The sequence below is a fragment of the Phoxinus phoxinus genome (genome assembly GCF_949152265.1).
Source record: "Phoxinus phoxinus genome assembly, chromosome: 22".
Lineage (NCBI taxonomy): Eukaryota > Metazoa > Chordata > Actinopteri > Cypriniformes > Leuciscidae > Phoxinus > Phoxinus phoxinus.
This window is the reverse complement of record NC_136897.1, coordinates 500001-520385: the sequence shown is the minus strand read 5'-3', so window position 1 is coordinate 520385 and position 20385 is coordinate 500001. Positions and strand designations below refer to the sequence as shown.

At 49.1% G+C, this 20385-nt stretch overlaps 1 protein-coding gene across 1 annotated transcript in view; it reads right to left on the bottom strand.

The window, feature by feature from the left end:
- Positions 1-914: 914 nt before the first annotated feature.
- The window catches only part of dusp7 (dual specificity phosphatase 7), a 52434-nt gene continuing 32963 nt past the window's right edge, over positions 915-20385 (bottom strand). Inside the window, exons 4-7 of the mRNA XM_079596751.1 lie at positions 19922-20031; positions 3790-4037; positions 2140-2632; positions 915-1247 (exon numbers count right to left, since the gene is read on the bottom strand). The gene's annotated coding sequence lies outside the window, so the exon portion shown is untranslated. The remainder of the gene's footprint in view (positions 1248-2139; positions 2633-3789; positions 4038-19921; positions 20032-20385) is intronic.

The window sequence follows — 20385 nt, the reverse complement described above, 5'->3', positions numbered from 1 at the left end:
TGATTACTGTAGACGTACAGGCGTAGACGTATCCTGATTACTGTAGACGTACAGGCGTAGACGTATCCTGATTACTGTAGACGTACAGACGTAGACGTATCCTGATTACTGTAGACGTACAGACGTAGACGTATCCTGATCACTGTAGACGTACAGGCGTAGACGTATCCTGAAACGTAACGGCTCGATATGAAAGACTTGTTTGAGGCGATCCTCTCAGCGAAACCACATTCCCCCGAGGCGTCCTCGCTGACTCCAGAAAACACCACTCAGGCTCTCAGAGTAACTGGAAACTATTGATTTTCCTGCATTGTCTCATTAGGATGATGTTTATTACGCTCTGGTTATGTGCAATATTGTTTTAAAGACAACTTTCATATCACATCAGCCCTATAAAAGCAGGAGATGCACTTCACACACGCGGGTCGATGAGCGCAGGACCACGTCACGCACACACACATACACACACACACACACACACACACACACACACACACACACACACTCACACACACACTGCTGTAAGTGGACGTGAGGCTGGCAATCACACACACACACACACACACACACACACACTGCTGTAAGTGGACGTGAGGCTGGCAGTCACACACACACACACACACACACACACACACACACACACACACACACTGCTGTAAGTGGACGTGAGGCTGGCAGTCACACACACACACACACACACACACACACACACACACACACACACACACACACACACACACACACACACACACACACACACTGCTGTAAGTGGACGTGAGGCTGGCAGTCTGACCGTGAGTGTTAGAAACCAGAGAGCTTTTAAATCATTGATGGATGGCAGAATAACGTTATAGCAGATGTGACTCACACACACACACACACACACACACACACGTCCAAGGACAAAGCTTTTTCCAGTTACGCCTCTTTATTAGATCCATGTATAGTTTAAGAGTGATATGATCTCGCCACGGGAGATGAGCGATCGAGGCCGATCTAGATGTGGTTATGCCGTCGGATATCTGCAAATGGAAGATGTAACCTTGTTCAACTGCGCTTTTGTTCACGCTCAAGTGACCGAAGCCACAGCAGATCCTTTCTTTTTGCAGCCATCGCATTTATTCTTCTGATGTGATTTGGGTCCTAATTTAATTTTTGATTCACTTCTCGTAAAGTTGGATCATTGCAGGGCATCAACGGTCTGACTCTAAAGCATGAAGTGACGCAGGAGCTTCTGCTGTTATAACCTGGCAGAAGACATTCTGAATATTTAAACACAATCTAGGTTCTACATTATTATGTGTTGTGTAGCTCCTGTTGAAGTGGCTTATACCCCTTTTCCACCAACAAGAAGCAGGTGCTGGTCCAGAGCTAGAGCTAGAGCCGGTTCGGAGTTGGTTCTACTGACGGTTCTTCTAAGAACCGGTTTGCCTTTCCACAGGCTAGAGCGCCAAAACAGAGCCAGATCTTACGTCACTGTGTATACATCTCATGTTGCCCAGCAACGCTAGCGCGGCAGCGCCAAACAAAAACACACCAGGCTTGTTCGAGATGGTTCGGCTTCACGCAGACCGATCGCCGTGTGACATTAAAGCACTGCGAAAGCGATCCAGAAGCACAAGGAGTCGTATGCTCTCCAAATACTCCCGGAGCTCTGATCGGTCCGCGCCGCTCCGATGCATCTCGAACAAGTCTTACATCAACAATGGCGTTCGTTGCGTTACTAATGATGCTCATGGCTTTGCGAACCTACATCGGCATCCAAACACGGCGAATCAAACGCGTTCGTGCAGCTCGCCGTAACTTGCATAGACGGAGATTACAATCGAGCAGCTATTAGCTCGATTAGCAGCTATTAGCTCGATTAGCAGCTATTTTAAAAAATGGCGGTCACAAGTTTCTTTTCGTCTTGTTGGTCACGATTACCCCGCCCCCAGCCCCTGACGCAAGCGGTTCTTACTCTAGCCCAGCAATGTTTCGGTGCTACTTAAGAACCACTTTTCCTGGTTCGGAGCTGGTGCTTTGGTGGTCGAAAAACAAAGAACCGATTTGAAACTAGGCTCTGGCTCCGAACCAGCACCAGCTCTGCCTTGGTGGAAAAGGGGTATTAGAGGTGGGCGATATGAACACAATGCTTACCATGATCTTAAAGTGTTTCTATTCTTGGCTCCTGATGTGATCTCCTCCACAGGCTCACATTCATCAAGCTCATAAACACAGTAATGTCCTCATGATCTCCAGCGTCAGCTCTTCTCTCTCAGTCTCTGAAACGCTTCATATGAAGATTCAGTCTCTCTAAGCCCCGCCTCTCTGAGAGCTGCTCTGCTGTGATTGGTCAGAAAGCAAACGCTCATTATCATATCTGAATCTCAGCTCTTGATCACAGTGATACGAACAGTAACGATGGCGTGGGTTTTACCGTCTCGATCTCAGAACACAGCGTCTTCTCCACACGAACAACACGAACCGAACTCTTCCAGTCTCAGATACACTACAGTGTTTGAGGGCGGAGCTAAGAGACGCTGCTCAGCCAATCAGCACCAGAGGCTGGCATTATGCAAATGAGTTACAAACCTATGCAGATTCATCAGGAAGTGAGACTGAATTAAAAATACAGGTTATCGTTTCATACCTGGAAACAGAGTAAAAAGAGTCATGTGAGTTGTGAGGAAAAGAGTGTTCTGATTGGGTAGGCCAGAACTGCATATGCGTTTGTCAAGTTTCCTGGATTTCCCTGAAGACTAAATTAAGTTTTTTTCTTCCCTTTTCTCTTCATGGACTGAACACCATCATTTTTGATGAACATTCATACTCAGTCTTTTTTTTGTATTTAAAAACAAACTTGAATATTGAATATTAGTAAAGTAAACTGAACTGTTTCATTCAGTTTTATGAAATTATTTCTTTTAATTTAGACAAACTTAAGTTTCACTGAAACGTCTCGGATGTCTATTTCCCAGCATGATTTGCCGATGGCTATGGATCTTGCATTTTTTGTGCAAGATTAATGTTAAGTGGGAGATTTAGTAGTGATTAATGTTTTGTTATGCTAATTTAGAAGAATTTCTGTTGGTGTTAGGAGAGTTATGATCATGAGCTTGATCTGAGAGCAAATAATACCTTTATATTCAAGTCCAGGCACTCAATAGGATGCAAAAGTTAAAAAGCCTTTATTATTTGGGCTAAAACGTTTTAGGCCAAATAATAAAGGCTTTTTAACTTTTGCATCCTATTGAGTGCCTGGACTTGTATTTTTTCCAATTCTTCTCTAACCTTTAACCCTTCCAAGAGCACCAGAGGATACAAGGGATACCAGCAGCGCTCCAGTCCCCCTTTGTCTAATACCTTTATATTGTTGCTCTAATACAGCAAGTGCTTCTGTATAACACTATTGCTAATGTGTTAACAAATTAGTACGTTAGCGGATTAGCTTGTTAAAGCTAGTTAAATTTATACTAATAAAAGTGTTCACATTGAGATTACATGAAAGTTTGAAGTTAATTGTATGAATTAGTGTACTCAAACATTTGAATTGTTCTTAACTTGAAATGTTTAAGTACAAAATATAAATATGCTAGTTCTGCTGACTTAAACTTTGAATTTCAGAACTTAAAACATTTGAGGCAATTGATTAAATGTTTTGAGTTCTGCCAACTTATTCGGGTTTACAGTGCGCACTAACAAAGCAATCACAACCGTGTTTGATTTAATCGAAACCAAACCTGCCAAGTGTCAACACTCTTAATCTCGTAAAGATCTCTTCCTAGAACAAAACTGATCAATGTTTACATCTTCTGGATGTCCAGTTCGTGTGTTGAGTGGCAGCAGTGTGTGTCCGTGTCCCGGAGAGCCCGAAACCCGACTCCGGTCCGCTTATTACAGTAATCGGCTGTTTCCGGCGCTGTAACCGCACACGACTGCTCACGCATCAGCGGACCGGGTCACACGCGGCCGTGTCTCCATCAGCGCTGAGCTTACTTCTGCATCTACAGCTGTAGGAGATTCACTTCTTTACTCTTTACTAAAGTCTTTCAGCACTGCAGACAAAAAAAAAAAAGAAGACAAAATCCCTTAAAGGATTAGTTCACTTTCAAATAAAAAATTCCTGATAATGTACTCTCCCCCACGCCATCCAAGACGAACAGAAATGCAGGTTTGTGAGGAACACACTCCAGGATATGAGACTCTTGTTCCTCGGCTGGATCGAGAGAGACTTTGAAGCTGAAACTCACATCTGGACCTTCGACCCGCTGGACCATTGAAGACACTATATGGAGAACATCTGGAGTGTGTTCCTCACACACCTGCATTTCTGTTCCACTGGAGAGAGAAAGACGTGAACATCGTGGATGACGTGGGACATTATCAGGAAATCTTTATTTGAAAGTGATATAATCCTTTAAGTTAATGGGTGTTAAAGGAATAGTTTTCCCAAACACTCTGTCCCGTGTGGTGTCGTGTGGTCTCGAGGTCTCGTGGTGTCGTGTGGTCTCGAGGTCTCGTGGTGTTGTGTGGTCTCGAGGTTTCGTGGTGTCGTGTGGTCTCGAGGTCTTGTGGTTTCGTGGTTTCGTGGTGTCGTGTGGTCTCGAGGTCTCGTGGTGTCGTGTGGTCTCGAGGTCTCGTGGTTTCGTGGTGTCGTGTGGTCTCGAGGTCTCGTGGTGTCGTGTGGTCTCGTGGTTTCGTGGTTTCGTGGTGTCGTGTGGTCTCGAGGTCTCGTGGTGTCGTGTGGTCTCGAGGTCTCGTGGTGTCGTGGTGTCGTGTGGTCTCGAGGTCTCGTGGTGTCGTGTGGTCTCGAGGTGTCGTGTGGTCTCGAGGTCTCGTGGTTTCGTGGTGTCGTGTGGTCTCGAGGTCTCGTGGTGTCGTGTGGTCTCGACGTCTCGTGGTTTCGTGGTGTCGTGTGGTCTCGACGTCTCGTGGTTTCGTGGTGTCGTGTGGTCTCGAGGTCTCGTGGTGTCGTGTGGTCTCGACGTCTCGTGGTTTCGTGGTGTCGTGTGGTCTCGACGTCTCGAGGTCTCGTGGTGTCGTGTGGTCTCGACGTCTCGTGGTTTCGTGGTGTCGTGTGGTCTCGACGTCTCGTGGTTTCGTGGTGTCGTGTGGTCTCGAGGTCTCGTGGTTTCGTGGTGTCGTGTGGTCTCGAGGTCTCGTGGTTTCATGGTGTCGTGTGGTCTCGAGGTTTCGTGGTTTCGTGGTTTCGTGGTGTCGTGTGGTCTCGAGGTCTCGTGGTTTCGTGGTGTCGTGTGGTCTCGACGTCTCGTGGTTTCGTGGTGTCGTGTGGTCTCGAGGTCTCGTGGTTTCGTGGTGTCGTGTGGTCTCGAGGTCTCGTGGTTTCGTGGTGTCGTGTGGTCTCGAGGTTTCGTGGTTTCGTGGTTTCGTGGTGTCGTGTGGTCTCGAGGTCTCGTGGTGTCGTGTGGTCTCGAGGTCTCGTGGTCTCGTGGTTTCGTGAGCACTGGCTGCTCGGTTGAGGGATTGATGATGACAGAATGTTGATGTGTTTGTGGATTAACTATAATGATCCATTGTAGCTTGAAGATTCACATCTACACTTTCAAATTGTATACTTTGAACAAATGTTTTACTCTGTTGTCTTTAATTTAAATGTGAAGTTTAATTTAATAGTGCCACGTTTGGCAAGCGTTCCTTCATCCGTGTGCTTCGGCAGCATTGGGGAGTTCAGGAAGCGTGGAGTCAGTGTTACGCCTCTCAGCTCCACCAGCGCCTGCTCCACCGGAATCTGACACGGCGTGTCCAATGGGCCAGTGTGTTCCCGTGAGGAGAGCCACCGTCCGGAGGAATCCCAGACATGTGACCCAGACCCGGCTCCTTGGAGAGCACTTCCTGTGGATGACATCATCGCAGAGATCGGCTCCCACGCTCCTGGACCCAGGCGTCCACACTCATAATAATCCTTTGGGTTATTCCCGGCTCCACGCGGCTGCAGTGCTGGCCTGGGCCGCGAGTCTGCGCTGAGATCTTCACACTCCTACCATACACACTGGACGCTATATAACGCTATATAATACTCAAACCTTTCATCAGCGGATCGTATTCTCTGCAAGAACCGCCCACTCAGAGTCTGTTTGACTGACATGAGGATTGACCAATCACAGGTCATGTTGTGCTGTTCAGGGACGCGTAAATCTTAGATTTATAATCCCACAGTCTCAAACCGGTGTGGAAGAACTAACCCAATCTCATTAAATGTGGACTGGACTTAATGCTCAAAAACAAGAAGACCTGATAGTTTCACAGACACACAGTAACTCAGAACCAAAGCAGAACGTAGTTGTGTCTGTGTATAATAACGTAAAGGGATGTATTGAAAGTTGGATAAATAATGTAATACTTCCTACTTTATTCACAGTATACCCATGTAAAGATATATAATTGCCTTTTTTATTTTGTCACAAAATGTAATTATATTATCATCAAATCTGTAAAATGGCATGAAGATGTTAAGATATTATAAACGGTAATTTTCTGTAAAGCTGCTTTGCAACAGTGTATAGAGTGAGACAGATCCCGCTGAAGCATTAGAGACGGTGTGTGAGCCACGAGCTGTTCATCGATCGCGTCCGTTGAACTGTCAGCCGGCCTTATTTCAATTTATTTTTAAAATGATCATGTTTAAAAGCTGAAATCATGTTGAAAACTACATTACCCATGATGCTGTGCAGAAAACCCCACCAATTAGAGTCACGACAAGCCAAAAATAGTTATTTAGCTCCGCCCACTCGAGTCTCGCTACACTGCCAGAAACCTAAATATTTACATACATATTTTGCGCTTACATGCGAGGCCAGCGGATAAAGAGTAATAAGGACATTTAACCCTACCGAACTAACGTACCCGCAATGCTGAATTACTCTCACAGGACAGTTTATGAGACGGATGAAGTGTGTGAGGTAACACAGCGCTGTTCACTCGCTCTACACTATCACACTAAACTACACTTGAGTGTGTTAAAGTCATAATGTTATTCTGTGTGTTAGTTTGTCTGTATGAGACTAGCAGCAACAGCAGTAAGCTAGATCAACATTAGAACAACATACTGATCATATTCTAACATTTCATCATGTTGAACTATATAACATTGATTAGTTCTATGTACATTTAGTCACCTGTCTAATAAAGCTCATGCAAGAGCGTCTCTGTCGAGTGGAAGTTAGTCGCGGACGCTAGCTCTCGGACGCTAGCTCTCGGACGCTAGCTCTCGGCATCTCGAAAACGCCACGCTGATATTGATCCTCGGTTTAGTTCTCCTTTTGCTTGCCATGGTCCGTAATGTTTGAACAAAACAACAACAGCGTGAGCGCCGCTAGACGTAACGTCATTGTCCACGTCTATCGCCATGGTTACTATGGCAGAACGAGCGAGCGGAAACAGGGATAGCGCGGATATAACGTCAGTGACAGGCGACAGTGAACAGGGACGAGCCATTATTTAAAATGGGAATTTCTCTGAAATGAAAAATCTTTGGGAACTTTTGAGATATTGTAAGTACACAACTTCAGGAAATATATCACACTGTGCGAGTGATTTGTGGATATTTTATTACAAAGTTCTTACATATTGTACCTTTAATTGTTGTTAAAAATAATCAAACAAACGCGGAGGAGCAAAACTACAGGAATTGTTCTGTCATCATGTGCTGGAAATCTCTGGTTGATTCCTGTGGGAGTTTCTGTGTTAGCAACGGTAACCATGGCTCAGTTTCCTCATAACGGAGAGTTTTGTGTGTGCATCTGTAAACTCCTCAGCATTACTGAAGACATGTTTAACATCAGCAAACACTGAGCACTTTGGTTATTGTCACGCGTTTAGTGCTGTAAATCAGTTTATGGCTTTGAATGGTAGAGTTAGTCTTCATTGACGATCTCCCAGGATTTCGTCTTCATATATCAAGGCTATTCATAGTGCGTGAGCTTCAGTGGAGAGAGTGGCATGTGCCGACAGATGAAGCGCTGTCACTGAGGAGGTCTGGCTTCATGTTTCGCTCAGGCTCATGGTGTCGTGAGTGACGCTTCATTATTAAACACGTCTGAAGACACGGCTTTCGCACGGCTCACGCTTCTCAGGCTTGAGTTTCCTCCAGGAACGAACACGTCACAATACTCCTCATTTGAATAATTAATGCGCAGAATAAAGGGGTGGGGCCTGGTTGAGTTCATCAGTAGTGTGTTAAACTGGCGGTTATGGTAAGGGGCGGGACATTTCCCAAACACACTCGAAGCCCTCGACCAATCACAACACACTGCTCCAGCCGACCAATCAGAGCTTTTCAGAAGGAGGGGCTTCATAGAGACAGGAAGTAAACAGAGCATTACTTTTTTTTATATATTATTGCAGAAAATTCCTCATCGAGCTCCAGCGTTCGTCATCGAGCTCCAGCGTTCCTCATCGAGCTCCAGCGTTCCTCAGCGAGCTCCAGCGTTCATCATCGAGCTCCAGCGTTTGTCATCAGCGTTCGTCATCAGCGTTCGTCAGCGAGCTCCAGCGTTCCTCATCGAGCTCCAGCGTTCCTCAGCGAGCTCCAGCGTTCCTCATCGAGCTCCAGCGTTCCTCATCGAGCTCCAGCGTTCCTCATCGAGCTCCAGCGTTCGTCATCAGCGTTCGTCAGCGAGCTCCAGCGTTCCTCAGCGAGCTCCAGCGTTCCTCAGCGAGCTCCAGCGTTCCTCAGCGAGCTCCAGCGTTCCTCATCGAGCTCCAGCGTTCGTCATCGAGCTCCAGCGTTCCTCAGCGAGATCTAGCGTTCCTCATCGAGCTCCAGCGTTCCTCAGCGAGCTCCAGCGTTCCTCAGCGAGCTCCAGCGTTCCTCAGCGAGCTCCAGCGTTCCTCAGCGAGCTCCAGCGTTCCTCAGCGAGCTCCAGCGTTCGTCAGCGAGCTCCAGCGTTCCTCAGCGAGCTCCAGCGTTCCTCATCGAGCTCCAGCGTTCGTCAGCGAGCTCCAGCGTTCCTCAGCGAGCTCCAGCGTTCCTCAGCGAGCTCCAGCGTTCGTCAGCGAGCTCCAGCGTTCCTCAGCGAGCTCCAGCGTTCCTCATCGAGCTCCAGCGTTCGTCAGCGAGCTCCAGCGTTCCTCAGCGAGCTCCAGCGTTCCTCAGCGAGCTCCAGCGTTCCTCAGCGAGCTCCAGCGTTCCTCAGCGAGCTCCAGCGTTCGTCAGCGAGCTCCAGCGTTCCTCAGCGAGCTCCATCGTTTGTCAGCGAGCTCCAGCGTTTGTCAGCGAGCTCCAGCGTTCCTCAGCGAGCTCCAGTGTTCGTCAGCGAGCTCCATCGTTCGTCAGCGAGCTCCATCGTTCGTCAGCGAGCTCCATCGTTCGTCAGCGAGCTCCATCGTTCGTCAGCGAGCTCCATCGTTCGTCAGCGAGCTCCATCGTTCGTCAGCGAGCTCCATCGTTCGTCAGCGAGCTCCATCGTTCGTCAGCGAGCTCCATCGTTCGCCAGCGAGCTCCATCGTTCCTCAGCGAGCTCCAGCGTTCCTCAGCGAGCTCCAGCGTTCCTCATCGAGCTCCAGCGTTCCTCAGCGAGCTCCAGCGTTCCTCAGCGAGCTCCAGCGTTCCTCATCGAGCTCCAGCGTTCCTCAGCGAGCTCCAGCGTTCCTCAGCGAGCTCCAGCGTTCCTCAGCGAGCTCCAGCGTTCGTCAGCGAGCTCCAGCGTTCCTCAGCGAGCTCCAGCGTTCCTCAGCGAGCTCCATCGTTTGTCAGCGAGCTCCAGCGTTTGTCAGCGAGCTCCAGCGTTCCTCAGCGAGCTCCAGTGTTTGTCAGCGAGCTCCATCGTTCGTCAGCGAGCTCCATCGTTCGTCAGCGAGCTCCATCGTTCGTCAGCGAGCTCCATCGTTCGTCAGCGAGCTCCATCGTTCGTCAGCGAGCTCCATCGTTCGTCAGCGAGCTCCATCGTTCGTCAGCGAGCTCCATCGTTCGTCAGCGAGCTCCATCGTTCGCCAGCGAGCTCCATCGTTCCTCAGCGAGCTCCAGCGTTCCTCAGCGAGCTCCAGCGTTCCTCATCGAGCTCCAGCGTTCCTCAGCGAGCTCCAGCGTTCCTCAGCGAGCTCCAGCGTTCCTCATCGAGCTCCAGCGTTCCTCAGCGAGCTCCAGCGTTCCTCAGCGAGCTCCAGCGTTCCTCAGCGAGCTCCAGCGTTCGTCAGCGAGCTCCAGCGTTCCTCAGCGAGCTCCAGCGTTCCTCAGCGAGCTCCAGCGTTCCTCAGCGAGCTCCAGCGTTCGTCAGCGAGCTCCAGCGTTTGTCAGCGAGCTCCAGCGTTCCTCAGCGAGCTCCAGCGTTTGTCAGCGAGCTCCATCGTTCGTCAGCGAGCTCCATCGTTCGTCAGCGAGCTCCATCGTTCGTCAGCGAGCTCCATCGTTCGTCAGCGAGCTCCATCGTTCGCCAGCGAGCTCCATCGTTCCTCAGCGAGCTCCAGCGTTCCTCAGCGAGCTCCATCGTTTGTCAGCGAGCTCCAGCGTTTGTCAGCGAACTCCATCGTTCGTCAGCGAGCTCCAGCCTTCCTCAGCGAGCTCCAGCCTTCCTCAGCGAGCTCCAGCGTTCCTCAGCGAGCTCCAGCGTTCCTCATCGAGCTCCAGCGTTCCTCAGCGAGCTCCATCGTTCCTCAGCGAGCTCCAGCGTTCCTCAGCGAGCTCCAGCATTCCTCAGCGAGCTCCAGCGTTCGTCAGCGAGATCTAGCGTTCGTCAGCGAGCTCCAGCGTTCCTCAGCGAGCTCCAGCGTTCCTCAGCGAGCTCCAGCGTTCCTCAGCGAGCTCCAGCGTTCCTCAGCGAGCTCCAGCGTTCCTCAGCGAGCTCCAGCGTTCGTCAGCGAGCTCCAGCGTTTGTCAGCGAGCTCCAGCGTTCCTCAGCGAGCTCCAGTGTTTGTCAGCGAGCTCCATCGTTCGTCAGCGAGCTCCATCGTTCGTCAGCGAGCTCCATCGTTCGTCAGCGAGCTCCATCGTTCGCCAGCGAGCTCCATCGTTCCTCAGCGAGCTCCAGCGTTCCTCAGCGAGCTCCATCGTTTGTCAGCGAGCTCCAGCGTTTGTCAGCGAACTCCATCGTTCGTCAGCGAGCTCCATCGTTCCTCAGCGAGCTCCAGCCTTCCTCAGCGAGCTCCAGCGTTCCTCATCGAGCTCCAGCGTTCCTCAGCGAGCTCCATCGTTCCTCAGCGAGCTCCAGCGTTCCTCAGCGAGCTCCAGCGTTCCTCAGCGAGCTCCAGCGTTCGTCAGCGAGATCTAGCGTTCGTCAGCGAGCTCCAGCGTTCCTCAGCGAGCTCCAGCGTTCCTCAGCGAGCTCCAGCGTTCCTCAGCGAGCTCCAGCGTTCGTCAGCGAGCTCCAGCGTTCGTCAGCGAGCTCCAGCGTTTGTCAGCGAGCTCCAGCGTTCCTCAGCGAGCTCCAGTGTTTGTCAGCGAGCTCCATCGTTCGTCAGCGAGCTCCATCGTTCGTCAGCGAGCTCCAGCGTTCGTCAGCGAGCTCCATCGTTCGTCAGCGAGCTCCAGCGTTCCTCATCGAGCTCCATCGTTCGTCAGCGAGCTCCAGCGTTCGTCAGCGAGCTCCATCGTTCGCCAGCGAGCTCCATCGTTCCTCAGCGAGCTCCAGCGTTCCTCAGCGAGCTCCATCGTTTGTCAGCGAGCTCCAGCGTTTGTCAGCGAACTCCATCGTTCGTCAGCGAGCTCCATCGTTCCTCAGCGAGCTCCAGCCTTCCTCAGCGAGCTCCAGCGTTCCTCAGCGAGCTCCATCGTTTGTCAGCGAGCTCCAGCGTTTGTCAGCGAACTCCATCGTTCGTCAGCGAGCTCCATCGTTCCTCAGCGAGCTCCAGCCTTCCTCAGCGAGCTCCAGCGTTCCTCATCGAGCTCCAGCGTTCCTCAGCGAGCTCCATCGTTCCTCAGCGAGCTCCAGCGTTCCTCAGCGAGCTCCAGCGTTCCTCAGCGAGCTCCAGCGTTCCTCAGCGAGATCTAGCGTTCGTCAGCGAGCTCCAGCGTTCCTCAGCGAGCTCCAGCGTTCCTCATCGAGCTCCAGCGTTCGTCAGCGAGCTCCAGCGTTCCTCATCGAGCTCCAGCGTTCCTCATCGAGCTCCAGCGTTCCTCAGCGAGCTCCAGCGTTCCTCATCGAGCTCCAGCATTCCTCAGCGAGCTCCAGCGTTCCTCATCGAGCTCCATCGTTCGCCAGCGAGCTCCATCGTTCCTCAGCGAGCTCCAGCGTTCCTCAGCGAGCTCCATCGTTTGTCAGCGAGCTCCAGCGTTTGTCAGCGAACTCCATCGTTCGTCAGCGAGCTCCATCGTTCCTCAGCGAGCTCCAGCCTTCCTCAGCGAGCTCCAGCGTTCCTCATCGAGCTCCAGCGTTCCTCAGCGAGCTCCATCGTTCCTCAGCGAGCTCCAGCGTTCCTCAGCGAGCTCCAGCGTTCCTCAGCGAGCTCCAGCGTTCGTCAGCGAGATCTAGCGTTCGTCAGCGAGCTCCAGCGTTCCTCAGCGAGCTCCAGCGTTCCTCAGCGAGCTCCAGCGTTCCTCAGCGAGCTCCAGCGTTCGTCAGCGAGCTCCAGCGTTCGTCAGCGAGCTCCAGCGTTTGTCAGCGAGCTCCAGCGTTCCTCAGCGAGCTCCAGTGTTTGTCAGCGAGCTCCATCGTTCGTCAGCGAGCTCCATCGTTCGTCAGCGAGCTCCAGCGTTCGTCAGCGAGCTCCATCGTTCGTCAGCGAGCTCCAGCGTTCCTCATCGAGCTCCATCGTTCGTCAGCGAGCTCCAGCGTTCGTCAGCGAGCTCCATCGTTCGCCAGCGAGCTCCATCGTTCCTCAGCGAGCTCCAGCGTTCCTCAGCGAGCTCCATCGTTTGTCAGCGAGCTCCAGCGTTTGTCAGCGAACTCCATCGTTCGTCAGCGAGCTCCATCGTTCCTCAGCGAGCTCCAGCCTTCCTCAGCGAGCTCCAGCGTTCCTCATCGAGCTCCAGCGTTCCTCAGCGAGCTCCATCGTTCCTCAGCGAGCTCCAGCGTTCCTCAGCGAGCTCCAGCGTTCCTCAGCGAGCTCCAGCGTTCCTCAGCGAGATCTAGCGTTCGTCAGCGAGCTCCAGCGTTCCTCAGCGAGCTCCAGCGTTCCTCATCGAGCTCCAGCGTTCGTCAGCGAGCTCCAGCGTTCCTCATCGAGCTCCAGCGTTCCTCATCGAGCTCCAGCGTTCCTCAGTGAGCTCCAGCGTTCCTCATCGAGCTCCAGCATTCCTCAGCGAGCTCCAGCGTTCCTCATCGAGCTCCAGCGTTCGTCAGAGAGCTCCATCGTTCCTCAGCGAGCTCCAGCGTTCCTCAGCGAGCTCCATCGTTCGTCAGCGAGCTCCAGCGTTCCTCATCGAGCTCCAGCGTTCCTCAGCGAGCTCCAGCGTTCCTCATCGAGCTCCAGCGTTCGTCAGCGAGCTCCATCGTTCGTCAGTGAGCTCCAGCGTTCCTCAGCGAGCTCCATCGTTCGTCAGCGAGCTCCAGCGTTCCTCATCGAGCTCCAGCGTTCGTCAGCGAGCTCCAGCGTTCCTCAGCGAGCTCCAGCGTTCCTCATCGAGCTCCAGCGTTCGTCAGCGAGCTCCAGCGTTCCTCATCGAGCTCCAGCGTTCCTCATCGAGCTCCAGCGTTCCTCATCGAGCTCCAGCGTTCCTCAGCGAGCTCCAGCGTTCCTCAGCGAGCTCCAGCATTCCTCATCGAGCTCCAGCGTTCCTCAGCGAGCTCCAGCGTTCCTCAGCGAGCTCCAGCGTTCCTCAGCGAGCTCCAGCGTTCGTCATCGAGCTCCAGCGTTCGTCAGCGAGCTCCAGCGTTCCTCAGCGAGCTCCAGCGTTCGTCATCGAGCTCCAGCGTTCGTCATCGAGCTCCAGCGTTCCTCATCGAGCTCCAGCTTTCCACAGCGAGCTCCAGCGTTCGTCATCGAGCTCCAGCGTTCCTCATCGAGCTCCAGCTTTCCACAGCGAGCTCCAGCGTTCGTTTGTATGTGTGTGTGTGTGTGTGTGTGTGTGTGTTTGTGTGTTTGTGTGTGTGTGTGTGTGTGTGAAGACTCGGAGGACGGAGAGCTGGTCAAACACACTGACGGGAACACGCAGTCTGTGCAATCAGGGTTATTAAATCAATATTAATAATATTAAATAATGCAGTGTAATGACGGCTCAGAACATCTTCTTCAGTCTATAAGCCTTATCCATTATTCATATATTTCTCATGTGTTCTGCACTGTACACCTGAACCACACGTCCACTTCATAAACACAGGAGAGACACACACACACACTGAAGAAAAGATGTTATTAGTATTTATATGTATAAAAATTATTAGATTAAGATACATTTACTTGATATTAAGTCTTACAGATTTATCAAAAGGAAGGGATATTGTGTTTAAAACAAGAACTAATATCTGCCAGTGGAGTCAGAAACACACACTTAATTCGAAGAGAAATCAAGATAATTTTTCTGACTCCATTGGCAGATATTTGTTCTTGTTTTAAAAACTAACTCACTTCATTCTGATAGATGTTTTATTGAATATCTTCAGTCATGTTGCTTCTCCAGTAAATGCATCTTGATCTCAGAACATTTGGATATTGGACAGAAACACACACACATCATCATTCTCACAGTGACTGACGGCTGAGCTTAATGCATGCAGGCGATATAAGAATTAGTGTAGAAATACTTCACAAGTATCAAAGAGTCTAGATGATGTCACTTCCTGTGTCCACGTTTTACGGGGTGATACATATTTTGTAATGAGGAAAATCAAATCACATTTTTTTGTGAATTAGAATTAGCTCATAATTTAAAATGAACTGATCTCCATTTCCGCAGATAAAACACCTCAGATGTATATATGTTTACTTTAGCTGTGTTTCCATGCAACTATTTTATGTGCATTTTTGGGATATTGATCTTGAAGCTTTGATCATCTCTACATGTGATTTGGCAATAAACACACCAATAAACATCATAATCCTGTCTGCAGCAATATCCATGTGAGAATATATCAACTAATATAGAAAGATGCTAAACGTAGTGTCTAATTACATTACAGATCAAAACAGCACAACACTGCCTTATTATATTATAAACATGATCCTGATTCTCGTTCATTTCCATATAGCGCTTCTTCCCCTGAGAGTTTCAGTGAGACGATGATGAGACGGTTATGTAACGTGGCTTTAGGACTCGTGTACTCGCTGGCCGATAAAAGCACATGAGTTATTACATGCAGCGCAGAATCTTAATGGCGTATTCTGTCTATAAGTGCTCATCAGTTCCTGCTGAAAAACATCACTCACTCACTCACTCACTCACACACTCACACACTCACACACTCACACACACACACACACACACACACACACACACACACACACACACACACACACACACACACACACACTCACACACTCACACACACACACACACACACACACACACACTCACACACTCACACACTCACACACTCACACACACTCTCACTCACTCACTCTCTCACACACACACACACACACATCATAGATTCAGATTCACGCTGAAATATTAATGTGAAACTCCATCTTTTCTGCTAGTAAGAGGCGAGCGTCTGCTGTCATAGACACCTAGTCAGTGTGTGCTTGCACATTCACAGCGTCTGGAGAGAACAAGAAACATCCCTCAAATCCCTGAATCATCAACTACACCATTAAGAACCAGTTGATCGATGTTTTTTAATGACACAATTGTTTTCCTGTGTTTTATTGCCATTGTTCGGGCGACGTTCCAAGAATACAAAGTTTAAACTTGGATACTAAAGCAAAAGCAGTTTCCACAACTTCCACTAAAGCACCCTTCAGAAAGGCTGACAGCTTCAAGTATATTTTTCATGTATACTTTATGTAGTAAACATACTATCCATGCATACTACTGTATCGAGTATACGAGTGCTCTTGTCCTAAGTGTGCCAGAGACAGCTTCACACTGGGACAGGCAGGGCTCCTTGTGGCATAGTGGATATCTCGTTCACTAAAGTGTGGTCCTCAACGCAGTGCGAGGTCCCTCGATAGGGAGCGTCCCGGGTCTCGACTGTAACTCCTGTCCCCTAGGAAGGGAACGGGGCACTGCGTCCCGTCGCCACGCCTCCTCCTGCCTGGCTTGCTCGCTGACGGCTTGCTTCATCGCGAGTCTCAGGGAACAAGGCAACAGTCGTAACCCGAGACATTCTCACTACAATTTATTTATTTTTGCACATTAAGTATACACTGAAATATTGAGTATTTCTCAAGTATGTATCCTAGTACACATTTAACTATATCATTATTGATACACTTACTACATTAAATATACTTGAACTTTACTTCAAATGAACTTGAAGTACACTTCTTTCTTGTATGGAAAGTCCGTGAAAGCGTGCTTGTGTTCACGTCTTTACTCAACACTACAGATTGTCACAATCATCAAACCGAAGGCTTCTGCTGAAACACAGGAGTGTGTAGAGGAGTGTGTGTCAGTGACATGGAAGAAAGGAGAAGCATTGCCGTTCCTCTATTAATGACAAACACAGCAAGTCCTGTCTGCTCTCTGCGGATCTCAGCACGACCTCCGCTTCCTTCCTCCTGCCGACCGAGTCTGGCGGCGACGGCACACACACACTTGCTGTCGTCTGAGGAAACCTGTGGAAACGGTCTGCTGGATTTTGGAGAACCGATAAATGGGAACATCTACATTAACTGGTTTAATTTAAACTAAAAAATATTATTTAGCATCACTTAATCAGACAGAACATTCACTCATACATATTCATTCACATAAATGAATATGAGGGTTAAATCAGGTAAAAGTTGCTTCGGTTGCAGGTCTCGACCGCTCAATCGGCTCTTGTTCTCCAGCTAAAGGTCTGAAACTGAAGCGCAGAAGATCCAATCTCAGCACTCAATATCACTCATTTCAATACAGTGGCCAACAGTAGAGCCGACAGTAGAGCCGACAGTAGAGCCGACAGTAGAGCCGACAGTAGAGCCGACAGTAGAGCCGACAGTAGAGCCGACAGTAGAGCCGACAGTAGAGCCGACAGTAGAGCCGACAGTAGTGTCAACAGTAGAGCCAACAGTAGTGCCAACAGTAGTGCCAACAGTAGAGCCAACAGTAGAGCCAACAGTAGAGCCAACAGTAGAGCCAACAGTAGAGCCAACAGTAGAGCCAACAGTAGTGCCGACAGTAGAGCCAACAGTAGTGCCAACAGTAGTGTCAACAGTAGAGCCAACAGTAGAGCCAACAGTAGTGCCAACAGTAGTGTCAACAGTAGTGCCAACAGTAGAGCCAACAGTAGAGCCAACAGTAGTGTCAACAGTAGAGCCAACAGTAGAGCCAACAGTAGAGCCAACAGTAGTGTCAACAGTAGTGCCCACAGTAGAGCCAACAGTAGAGCCAACAGTAGAGCCAACAGTAGAGCCAACAGTAGAGCCAACAGTAGTGTCAACAGTAGTGCCCACAGTAGAGCCAACAGTAGAGCCAACAGTAGAGCCAACAGTAGAGCCAACAGTAGTGTCAACAGTAGTGCCAACAGTAGAGCCAACAGTAGTGCCAACAGTAGTGCCAACAGTAGTGCCAACAGTAGAGCCAACAGTAGAGCCAACAGTAGAGCCAACAGTAGAGCCAACAGTAGAGCCAACAGTAGAGCCAACAGTAGTGTCAACAGTAGTGCCAACAGTAGAGCCAACAGTAGTGCCAACAGTAGTGCCAACAGTAGTGCCCACAGTAGAGCCAACAGTAGAGCCAACAGTAGAGCCAACAGTAGAGCCAACAGTAGAGCCAACAGTAGTGTCAACAGTAGTGCCAACAGTAGAGCCAACAGTAGTGCCAACAGTAGTGCCAACAGTAGTGCCAACAGTAGAGCCAACAGTAGAGCCAACAGTAGAGCCAACAGTAGAGCCAACAGTAGTGTCAACAGTAGTGCCAACAGTAGAGCCAACAGTAGTGCCAACAGTAGTGCCAACAGTAGTGCCAACAGTAGAGCCAACAGTAGAGCCAACAGTAGAGCCAACAGTAGAGCCAACAGTAGTGTCAACAGTAGTGCCAACAGTAGAGCCAACAGTAGTGCCAACAGTAGTGCCAACAGTAGTGCCAACAGTAGAGCCAACAGTAGAGCCAACAGTAGTGTCAACAGTAGTGCCAACAGTAGAGCCAACAGTAGTGCCAACAGTAGTGCCAACAGTAGTGCCCACAGTAGAGCCAACAGTAGAGCCAACAGTAGAGCCAACAGTAGAGCCAACAGTAGAGCCAACAGTAGTGTCAACAGTAGTGCCAACAGTAGAGCCAACAGTAGTGCCAACAGTAGTGCCAACAGTAGTGCCAACAGTAGAGCCAACAGTAGAGCCAACAGTAGTGTCAACAGTAGTGCCAACAGTAGAGCCAACAGTAGTGCCAACAGTAGTGCCAACAGTAGTGCCAACAGTAGAGCCAACAGTAGAGCCAACAGTAGAGCCAACAGTAGAGCCAACAGTAGTGTCAACAGTAGTGCCAACAGTAGAGCCAACAGTAGTGCCAACAGTAGTGCCAACAGTAGTGCCAACAGTAGAGCCAACAGTAGAGCCAACAGTAGAGCCAACAGTAGAGCCAACAGTAGTGTCAACAGTAGTGCCAACAGTAGAGCCAACAGTAGTGTCAACAGTAGTGCCAACAGTAGAGCCAACAGTAGTGCCAACAGTAGTGCCAACAGTAGTGCCAACAGTAGAGCCAACAGTAGAGCCAACAGTAGAGCCAACAGTAGAGCCAACAGTAGAGCCAACAGTAGAGCCAACAGTAGTGTCAACAGTAGTGCCAACAGTAGAGCCAACAGTAGTGCCAACAGTAGTGCCAACAGTAGTGCCAACAGTAGAGCCAACAGTAGAGCCAACAGTAGTGCCAACAGTAGTGCCAACAGTAGAGCCAACAGTAGAGCCAACAGTAGAGCCAACAGTAGAGCCAACAGTAGAGCCAACAGTAGAGCCCACAGTGGAACATCCATCCATAAATCCATCCATTCATCCTTCCATCCATTCATTCATCTATAAATCCATCCATCCATCTATCATCCACCCATCACCCATCCATCTATCATCCACCCATCACCCATCCATCTATCATCCACCCATCCACCTATCCTCCACAGTATAACGCTCTGCTGTGCCGCTGGAGAGTTGTGATGGCCGGAGTGGCAGAGAAATGTAATCACTATAAAGGCCATTAATCCAGTCTCTGAGATTCAGACATGAGATCATTCCCACTTTCTCTCTGCCATTTGGGAGGCTAAACGGGGCTAATGAGAGCTAATCGGAGCCCACTGTCACTGCGTGACAAGACGAGTCTCTCTCACATGTGTTTGCACTACAGAGCCAAGAATATGTAAAGGCAATGGATGTGTTTCATTACAGATCTGCCATCCGCTGTTTAACATATTCCTCCATGCAGTGTATGTGCACAACATGTATTTAGTTTCAAATCAGCACAAGGTCATTGAGGAAAATGTAAAACAGAAAAGTAAATTATACAGAGGATGTGTGTATGTGATAATAATATATGTCAGTATAACTCTTGATCTATATTATATTTGAAATTGGCGATATCACCATGCATGTCATCTATAAAATTTCATCTAAATATTTTTCTAAATATTTTAAAGTCAAAATAAGTCAACAAAAATATTTATACTTGAGTTTATACTTTTATCCAAAGCGACTTACAAATGAGAACAATATAAGCAATTAAACTAGCAGTAGGACAACAGTATGTAAGTGCTATGACCCTTCACAGTTCAGTCCAACATAGTTTTTTATTTTTTTATTTTATTTTTTTAGATAGAATAGAGGAGAAAGTGTTAGTATTACTTGATCAAATATGTGTCCATTAGGAACACAATATCTCCAGCCTTATAAAGGCATGATCTAATCATCTGTGACATCACCACAAGCACTCTTCATTGATCAATGGTAAATGTGTAATAATAGGCAAACATGAGCTCACCATAAATAGACTCTGATCATCACGGTTACTCAAGATGACCTTCAGGAAAGCGGCTCAGTATCGACATGTCCAGAGTCTGTCTGAGAACAGTCGGATTGCAATAGTTTCTTCTGTTGAACACAAAAGAAGATAATATGATGTTGGTGATCAAACCGTTGACGGTTGCCATTGACTTCCTTTTTATTTTTCCCCTACTATGGAAGTCAATGGCTACCGTCAACTGTGTGATTATCAGCTTACTTTGAGAGTAGTTTCACAACGCCTCAGTCTGGGTTATTATATCTCAGCGACGGTCATCACTGCACAGACCAAGACATCAGCACTGAACGGTGTCACTAAATCTGAAGGTAATATAAAGATCTGGGTAATGTCTGTGCCGTCATGATTCTCTAAAATGAAGATATTGTTCATTCAGGAGAACGCTGTCTGTTGTGTTTTACATTGTGAGAGCAGAATAAACAGAA